General features: G+C 35.7%; 1 long non-coding RNA gene across 1 annotated transcript; it reads right to left on the bottom strand.

Annotated features, from left to right (window-relative positions):
• Positions 1-5591: 5591 nt before the first annotated feature.
• LOC132529337 (uncharacterized) lies at positions 5592-6696 on the bottom strand. The gene is made up of 2 exons (XR_009543421.1): positions 6493-6696; positions 5592-5795 (listed from the first exon to the last, which is right to left on the bottom strand). It is a non-coding gene; the product is annotated as an uncharacterized LOC132529337 (long non-coding RNA).
• Positions 6697-9076: the final 2380 nt, after the last annotated feature.

Here is a 9076-nt window from a genome sequence, read left to right as displayed (position 1 = left end):
ACCCACATTGCTTCATGGTCCAAAAGCCAGGATGTCACCTGTAAAAACACTTTGCCAGTTTATGTCTCCTCAATACATAAATATATCTTAAATATACCTACCTCCCTATGATACCATAATTGCCTTAGTTTAAGCCACCATAAAGACTCTAAAACATAGAGCTCCCACACTTCCAATTTTGACTATCCAAATCCATTATTTTAACACGGCAACAGAAAGAATAAAATACCTAGGAATAAACCTACATAGGGAGGCAAAAGACCTGTACTCAGAAAACTATAAGATACTGATGAAGGAAATCAAAGACAACACAAACAGATGGAGAGATATACCATGTTCTTGAGAGGTATTGCATATGGAGCTTGGTGAACAATTCAACTGGAAAGGAGGAAACCTAAATGCCTCCCAAGTTTATGGTTGGGGAACAGAAATGGTGATTCTCTTAATAACATCGGAAAAATACAAGGAGAGAATTTTGAAAGAAGGTGATGAGATTAGTTTGGGACATGTTGAGTTGAAGTCCTTGTGGAACATCCCACAAGGCTATGTCTAGTTGGCATTTAGATACACATCATGATAGATTGGAAGTTGTTAGAATATAAGTGACGGGAATTTAAGGATTCAAGCTGAACCAAAGGGAAATTAATAAGTCTGCATATTGAACTTGAGGCCATCAGCTGCCTTCTCCACTCATGTCCAGAATATCCACAGCTACATTACATACATGTGTTTGTGTGTATATATATTATACATATATGTGTGTGTGTGTGTGTGTGTGTGTGTGTGTGTGTATATCCATTGAGAAACTATATAGTTTCCAAGAAATACCTGTAGATACTGAGATTTGAGGATTACACAATAAAATAAACTAGTTCTCACATGTTCAACATAGAGGAAGTCCAGTGGTCAACAAGCCCCATCTAAATACAGAGAGTGCCCATTATTTCCAACATTTAAGGATCAATAAAGGTTTGAAGAGAATCTACAACATGAGAGACAGAGTCTGCAACATAAAAGAGAAGAAAATATTTTTTTCAATACTATCACTAACATACTCAAAGTGGTAAATGGACATACTGCATCCTTGAAACAAAACATGATATTATAAAGAGGAAAATTCAGCAAACAAGATAAAAATTCTAGGAATTAAAAAGAAAGCTGAAATTAAAATTGTTTTAGGACATTTGGATATAATGTCAATAAACAAATGAAAATATAAAAATAGAAGGAAAAGATGATTGCAGGATTAACCTAGGAAACCTAACAATTTATTGGTAGGAGTTCTACAAAGAGACAACAGAGAAAAATGGAAAGAAGGAAATTATCAAAGAAAAAACATTAGAAAACGTTCCAGATATGAAAAGTATAATATCTAAGCTCAAAGCATCCACCAACCAGTCAGAACAATGAATTTTTAAAAGACTTCCACTGATACAGTTCGTTGTGAAAATTTAGAACACCAAAGGCAAAGATCAGGTTGTAAAACTTCCAGAAAGATTAAACTATGTCACAAACTAAGGAACAAAATCAGAATGACACTGGAGTTAATAGCCACATTTGAATTTTTAAAGAATTGAGCTATGCCTTCAAAATTCCAAGGAAAAAAAATTTCAACCTGGAATTTTATATCCAGCCAAACTAGGTGAAGCATAAAAATAGGATAAAGAACAACTAAATCAACTAAAGTTTGGAACTATGTACCCATAATTCAAATATTATCCAATAAGCTCTACCATCTCCAGCAAATGATGAGGCTGTAAAGAGACTGCTGTCTATTAAGGTTACTCTGCAGTTGTTAGAAAAACTACATCAAGACATTTTTTTTCTTATTACTCAACATTTCATTCTTACTTGACAATAGGAATTGGCCGTGCTAATTTTTTATAGTGGAATAATGCCTCAAACAACAAGTGTGTCTCAAATGTCTACAATGAGTCTGAGCTAAAGTCTGGCAGGACGGTATTTTATTTGAGTGACTGTTACGCCCATATCTACACTTGTTTTATTATTATCATCATCATCGACATCATTATAGTTTTAAATCACAGAATATTCTCCACCAGGATTTAGGAAGTTGATGTAAAAAACAGATTTCTGCTCTGATTGAAGACACAAAGTGTGAGTCCAGCAAGGCTTGGAATGCTGATCGACTACTTTGGAAGCCATTTTAGGCAACTTGGAAGCCATCTTAACATTAGCATTCTCTCTGCACCTGACATTGCTTTAACAGGCACACCTACTTCATAAAGTCAAAACAGCAATGGTTTTCCAAGCCCTAAATGTAAAGTCCCCTAGTACTTTAACTTTGATGAATATAGGACAGAGAGAGTCTCCCAAATGGAATGGCCTTGCTGATTACAAAGTGGTGACTGGGGAGATTTGAATATGAAGATATAAAGTGCTGTGATTCTTTTCTTTTTTAAAAAAAATTTAAATTTTTAAAATATTTATTTACTTTCTTTTCTACCTCTTTCTCTTTTTCAACAAAATAAGACTTATTTTTTCCCAAAAGTCTTCTTACCAACTCTGTAGGGAAAAATTTGTGCTTCAATGGAAAACTATACATGTCTATAACATACCCTTTTTATCCTTATCAGATTCTGATTCAATGGGAGCTATTTTACAACTTTATGAGTTCTAAGTAACTGATAGCAACACAAAATGATTTTTGTCTGTACACATGCAAATGAATTCTGTCCAGTGGAGGGGCGGCCCTCCCCATGCTTCAGAAAAATCAATTTCACCTCCATTTATACATTTATTTCAATATCTTTAATCTACAAATTTATCTATTCATTGGATTCATTTTTGGATCAGTTACAACATCTGCCTGTTTCTCTCACTATGAGTTAAACAAAATCTTTAATGTGTTCATATTTATATGTAGTACCTGATTTTCATTTTTTTAAAAATCTTCTCAGGGAGGTGGATTTCTGGAATGGTGAAATGAAGACCTTAGTGAACTTGCTGTCCCTCTAAAACAATGAAAATACAGGCAAAACACCTAAAATCAACCATTTTCTAACCCTGAAAATTAACCAAAGAGTAAACTAAAAATCATCTATGAAAAAAAAAATTACTGAACCTCAGTGAGACAATGGGTTATTTGACAATCTAACTTAGGACTGTTCCCATCCCTTTTCACTCCCCAGCTCAGTGCACCCTAGTCAGAAGCTGACAACATTGCTGACAATGGAGAAATCTGACCACTTGTGGAATTCCAGTAAAACCATCATCCAAGAAAACAGTCAATAATCTGTCCAAAATTGCAGAGACCTAGAAAATCTCTATTTCCAGAGTATGTTAGCTCTTTGATTTGACTCAGAGCTCAGGTTAGCTGAGGAAAGGCACTTCTAACATAGAAGTTCTAACAAACTTCTAGAAGCAACTGCTTATGGTTGTGATTTCAGTTATGGAAAACATGGACCTCACCTGGAATTTAAAAGAAATTACTAGAGAAGCAGATGGCAGTAGAGGAGTTTGACATATTTCTGAGCATCTAAAAGGCCATTTGCATGCACAAATCTGGGTGCATGAGCAGGAAATACATAGGAAAGAAGAAAGTACCAGTCACTCACCTCCAGCTGACCTTGAGGAAGAAGTAAAACTATTTCTATTTGCAAGTGGCATCATCTTGCATATAGAAAATCCGAAGAAATTCATTATAAACTATTAGTACTAATAATCAAGTTCAACTTTGTACCTGGATATAAGCTCAAAGTATAAAAATTAATTGTATCTCTATACGCAAGCCACAAATAATCCAAAAATGAAATTAAGAAAACAACCCCACTTATAATAATAGCAAAACATATAAAATAAATAGGAATAAAATTTTAAAGTGCAATGCTTGTACACTGAAAAGTATAAAACATTTAAAAATTAAAGATCTAAATAAATGGAACAACATCTTACATTCATGGATGAGAAAACTTAACATTATTAAGATGTAATGCTCGGCAAATTGATCTACCAACTCAATGCAGTCCTTTTCAAAGTTTAGCTGATTTTCTTGCAATAACTGACAAAATGATTCAAAAATTCAAGGGACTCGGAATAGCCAAAACAATCTTGAAAAAGAAAAACAAAGAGGACTTGCACTTCTCATTTTCAAAACTTATTTACAGTAATCAAGACAATGTGGTGATGGCATAAGATTAGACATATAGATCAAAGGAACTGAATTGACAGTCCAGAAAAAAATCTTTATATTCATGCCCAATTCACTTGCAGCAAGGGTGCCAAGACAATTCAGTGGGCAAAGGACAGTCTTTTCAACAAATGGTGCTGGGAAAACTGGATGCCCACAGTCAAAAGAATGAAGTTGGACTCTTACCTTACACCAAATAAAAACATTAACTAAATATGAATTGCAGATCTAAATAGAAGAGTTAAAACTATCAAACTAGAAGAAAACATAGGAGTGAGTCTCTGTGATCTTAGGTTAGGCAATGGTTTCTTCCATATGACGTGAAAAGCACAAGCACCAAAAGAAAATAGATAAACTGAACTCACCAGACTTAAAAAGGATGCTATCCAGAGTGTGAAAAGACAACAGAATGAAAGTACTTGGAAGTGCATATGACAAAGGTTTTATGTACAGAGTATATAAAGAATTCTTAATAACTCAATAATGGAAAGACAATCTGCTATAGACTGAATATCTGTGCCTCTCCTCCAAATTCATATGTTAAATCTTAATGCCAATGTTGTGGTATTTGAAGGTGGGGCCTTTGGGAGGTGATTAAGTCATGAGGGCAGAGTCCTCATGAATGGAATTACTGCCTTCATAAAAGAGACCCCAGAGGGTTCCCTCACCCCTTCCGCCATGCAATGCACAGAAGACAGCCTTCTAAGAACCAGGAACAGGTCCTCACCAGACACCAAATCTGCCAGTACCTTGATCTTGGACTTCCCAGCCTCCAGAACTGTGAGAAATAAATTTTTATCATTTATACTATATTCACTCTATGGTATTTTTGTTACAGCAGTCTGAATTGGCTGAGATATAACCCAATTTAAAAATGGGCAAAGAATTTGAACAGACATTTCTCCAAACAAGATATAAATGGCACATAATCACATGGACAGATGCTCTACATCATTAATCACTAGGAAAATAAAAATTAAAACCATTTCACACCCATTATAATGGCTAAAAAGACAGATGATAAGTGACGTTGAGGATGGGGAGAAATTGGAAACCTTATACTTTTGCTCATGAAGATGGAAAACAGTGCAGGCACTTTAGAAAACAGAGTTTGGAACTTCCTCAAAATGGTAGCTATGGAGTTATCCTAAGATAACTGTCTATATCAATGCTAGATAGATACCCAATAGAAATTAAAACATATGTCCACACAAAAACCTACTCATGAATGTTCATAGCAGCATTATTTATAATGGCTAAAAAGTGGGAAAAAAGCTAAATGTCCATCAACGTATGAATGGATAATCAAAATGTGGCATATTCATGCAACAGAATTTTTCTTAGCAATAAAAAAAAATGAAGTACAGATATATGCTATAAAATGAATGAGTGTTGAACATATCATGCTAAATGAAATAAACCAGTCACAAAAGACCACACATTGTATAATTCCATTTATTTGAAACATCCTGAATAGGCAAATCCATGGAGATAGAAAATTGAATAGTCGTAGTTCCTCAGTTGGGGAATGAGAAAAGATTGCTAATGAGCATGAGTTGGGGTTTCTTTTGGGGGGGTTGTAAATGTTCTAAAATTAGACTTTGGTGATGGTTATACAACTCCGAATATTCTAAAACCCACTGATCTATAAGACAAACATGAAAACCCAGTTAGTAGTAAATAACAACAGAAACAAAAACAAATGCTTGCAAAAACAGCCCAGTACCACAATATTTTAAACAGCTGAGAAGAAGGCAGAAACTATATCTCAGGGCATGAAGGGTGAAATCATCTAATACAGGTCCAAGCACCCAGAGAGTGTCCAATAAGTCTAAACTGATGATTCCAAGTTCCTTGATCTGGCAAGGTCCTCCTGAGATCATAACATCCATCTCTCTGCCCCATAAAACCAAGCCCAGATAAGAGGGTCATTTTCAGTGCTGCATTTAAAGCCATACAAAAAACAGTTTCACAGCCTCTTCTGGTATGGTGACAGGATCCAAGTGGGATGCTAAGTGGCAGGGGCAAGAGGTTCTTCTCTGCGCCTTTGTAATCATGACATCAAGTGCTCCAATAAGCAGCTCTTGGTAAGAGATGGAGGTAGGACGATAGAGGTTCAGCTAAATGCTTCAGAGGAGAGCATTTAAGCTAGTGAGTGAGGTTTAGAAGATGCAAGAAAGAGAGGATAAAGCCAACAGCAGGCAGACAGAGTACTGAACAAGAGACAAAGTGACAGAAGAAAGGATAAGTCAGAGAAATTTTGATAAGGCTGAAGAGAGGAAAAATAGAACAAAGATTAAAGGGAAAACGAGAAGAAAGGTTTTTTTTTTTAACACTCCTACCTTTCTTTTCTCCCAAATATTGATAAATATGGAGCAAAACAAGACATTTGGCCCTTCCATATGCTCTTTGCTCCATCAGAAGAAGCACTTTAGGGCTTCCCTGGTGGCGCAGTGGTTGAGAGTCCGCCTGCCGATGCAGGGGACATGGGTTCGTGCCCCGGTCTGGGAAGATCCCACATGCCGCGGAGCAGTTGGGCCCGTGAGCCTGCGCGTCCGGACCCTGTGCTTCACAATGGAAGAGGCCACAACAGTGAGAGGCCCGCGTACCGCAAAAAAGAAAAAAAAAAAAAAGAAAAAAAGAAGAGGCACTTTAAAATGCAATACTCAAAGTGATGGAAAAATATACAGTAGAGTTGGGTTAGCAATAGAGTAGTCCAATCCTGTACCATACAGTAATCCTGGAATAACACGTGAATTCCTTAGTATTTTCTCACAAATTTGCTAAGAAATAAATACAAACTATTTTCTTCTATCCAATTCATAATGAATATTAATGGTAAAAATAAGCATACAAAATAAAACAAAAATGGCATATGGTAAAGTTGGTTATTGACTAAAAATTGACAAAAGCAAAACTTTTTTATAAAATTTCTCTCTGCAGAATTTGATTTAGAATAAATGGACTTGGTAGATAGAGTGTCCATAAAACAAAATTTCCAATTGTAGATGCTATAATTGATATGAATAAAAAACTTGATGAGCAAGAATTCATTTCCATTGAAAATCTTACATGGAAAATAATGATTCTGATGAGAATAATTTCAACAAAATAGAAGTGAACATTAAAAAGTTAGATATGATTTGAGTGCTAGGTAGGAAGTTGATTAAGGAATTAAATTGACCTAGCGGGAAAAAAAGAGTCTTCTCAGTGCAGATTTCTTTTGTTTGAGTGTATTCTTCTCCATGTGCTCTGGATACATTTCTGAATGTGTGTGTGCTGACACATAATGAGCCCCTCAGCATCTATTTCTGAGGAAACTTGATTTAGTTACTCTTCTTATAAACAGTTTAAATTCAAGAGAATAAGCAGCCCATCTTCCCTGGGCTTGGCATGAAGAGCAGCAGATGATCTGATAGGTTTTATTGCTTCTAATTTTGGTGACTAATATAGAGGTTCTGTTTTGAAAGCACCCAGATCTGGCTCCATTCTGGTTTAGCTAAAAACAAATTTGAAACAAAATGTACTCTTTCCCAAGAGCCAGGCCCTCAGAACACTACTAAGGATAATTTTGAAAGGCATAAGCAAACCAAGAATAGTTCAGAGTGACCATGAAGCTTGCCAAAGGCTTAAAGAAAATCGAAGTGGCCTAATTAAATTCAGACAGTGGGGCTAACAGAAGTCCTTAAATGTCAAAACGAGGGGTTCTTCCTATTCCCTGTTTTAAGATTTCCCTATGAAGGAACTACTGCTGGAGAAATAGTCCTGTCTTTTGTTCATGCCCCCTCTTACTTTTCTTTATGTGATTGGTAATTGAAAGAAGGAACGGGGAATCCTCCACTTAGCTCCCTCCTCTAACTCTTTAGAAGCCAGTTTTCCCCCCAGGAAGACGCTATCTGTACTTCTTGTTGCTATAAAATTTACAGGGGCACATACCACTCCTGTCACTTTTACCATGTCAGGAAGACAGTGATTTTTCTACCTCTGCCCTGTGAACAGATTGATAAACCTACCCCATTCTGATATATAGAATTAATAAGTTCATTTGGCACATATGTAAGTCATTCTCCAATCCAGACTTTTGTCTCAAATAAAGCTGATATTTTGATGATTATCCTGACTCCCATTTGTTAGATGGTTTCAAACTCAGGCGGGGAAGAGAGGAATATTATTTATTGACTGCCTTAATTCCAACACACACCCCACTTTTTCCTCTTTTCCCTCTTTAGCTATTTCCTTCCGTGGAAACCTGTGGAATTTGTTTATGGTGTGTGTGTATGTGTGTGTATTTTGTTTGTTTTTCTCTTTATTTTTAGGCAAAGAAAATAAAGGCAGGAATTTGGGGTGCAGTTAGCATTTTGGAGGTCTTGTAGAAATTTGAAGCCACAGGCTTCTTTAAATTTTGAGAACACAAAATTCTACGGAAAAAAAAAGGAGATGGAAAATGACAAGAACCTGAAGTAGGTGGGGCAGGAGACGTGTTTACCAGGAACAGGCTTATTTCATGCAGGAAAGACATTTTAAATAAATAGGACATATTTCAACATGTAATCTGTGGGTGATGTAAAATAACAGCATTCTCTTGAATAAATTTCCTCTTAAAATCTCACAGCACACCCATATATTTGTGTGTGTGTGTGAAATTGATCTCAGATTTGAAAAATTGGTTTGAATCTCATAAGACAGAACTTTTAAATAAAATGGGCATTATTATTCATAGTATTACTACCTGGCAAACAAGTTGGTACGTTTTCCTGTATCCCCAGACTATACTGGTTGTATTCAATAATGTAATGGAAAATACACTGCAAGGGAAGTATATGTACTCCAGGGACTAAATTTCTACTTATACTTGTCTTCACCATTAACATCAATAAACATCTAAAATTGTTACAGCAATTAAATACAGAAAACAATACAAAATAT

The sequence above is a fragment of the Lagenorhynchus albirostris genome, chromosome 11, assembly GCF_949774975.1.
Source record: "Lagenorhynchus albirostris chromosome 11, mLagAlb1.1, whole genome shotgun sequence".
In the NCBI taxonomy this organism is placed as follows: domain Eukaryota; kingdom Metazoa; phylum Chordata; class Mammalia; order Artiodactyla; family Delphinidae; genus Lagenorhynchus; species Lagenorhynchus albirostris.
This window is presented reverse-complemented; position numbering and strand designations above follow the sequence as displayed.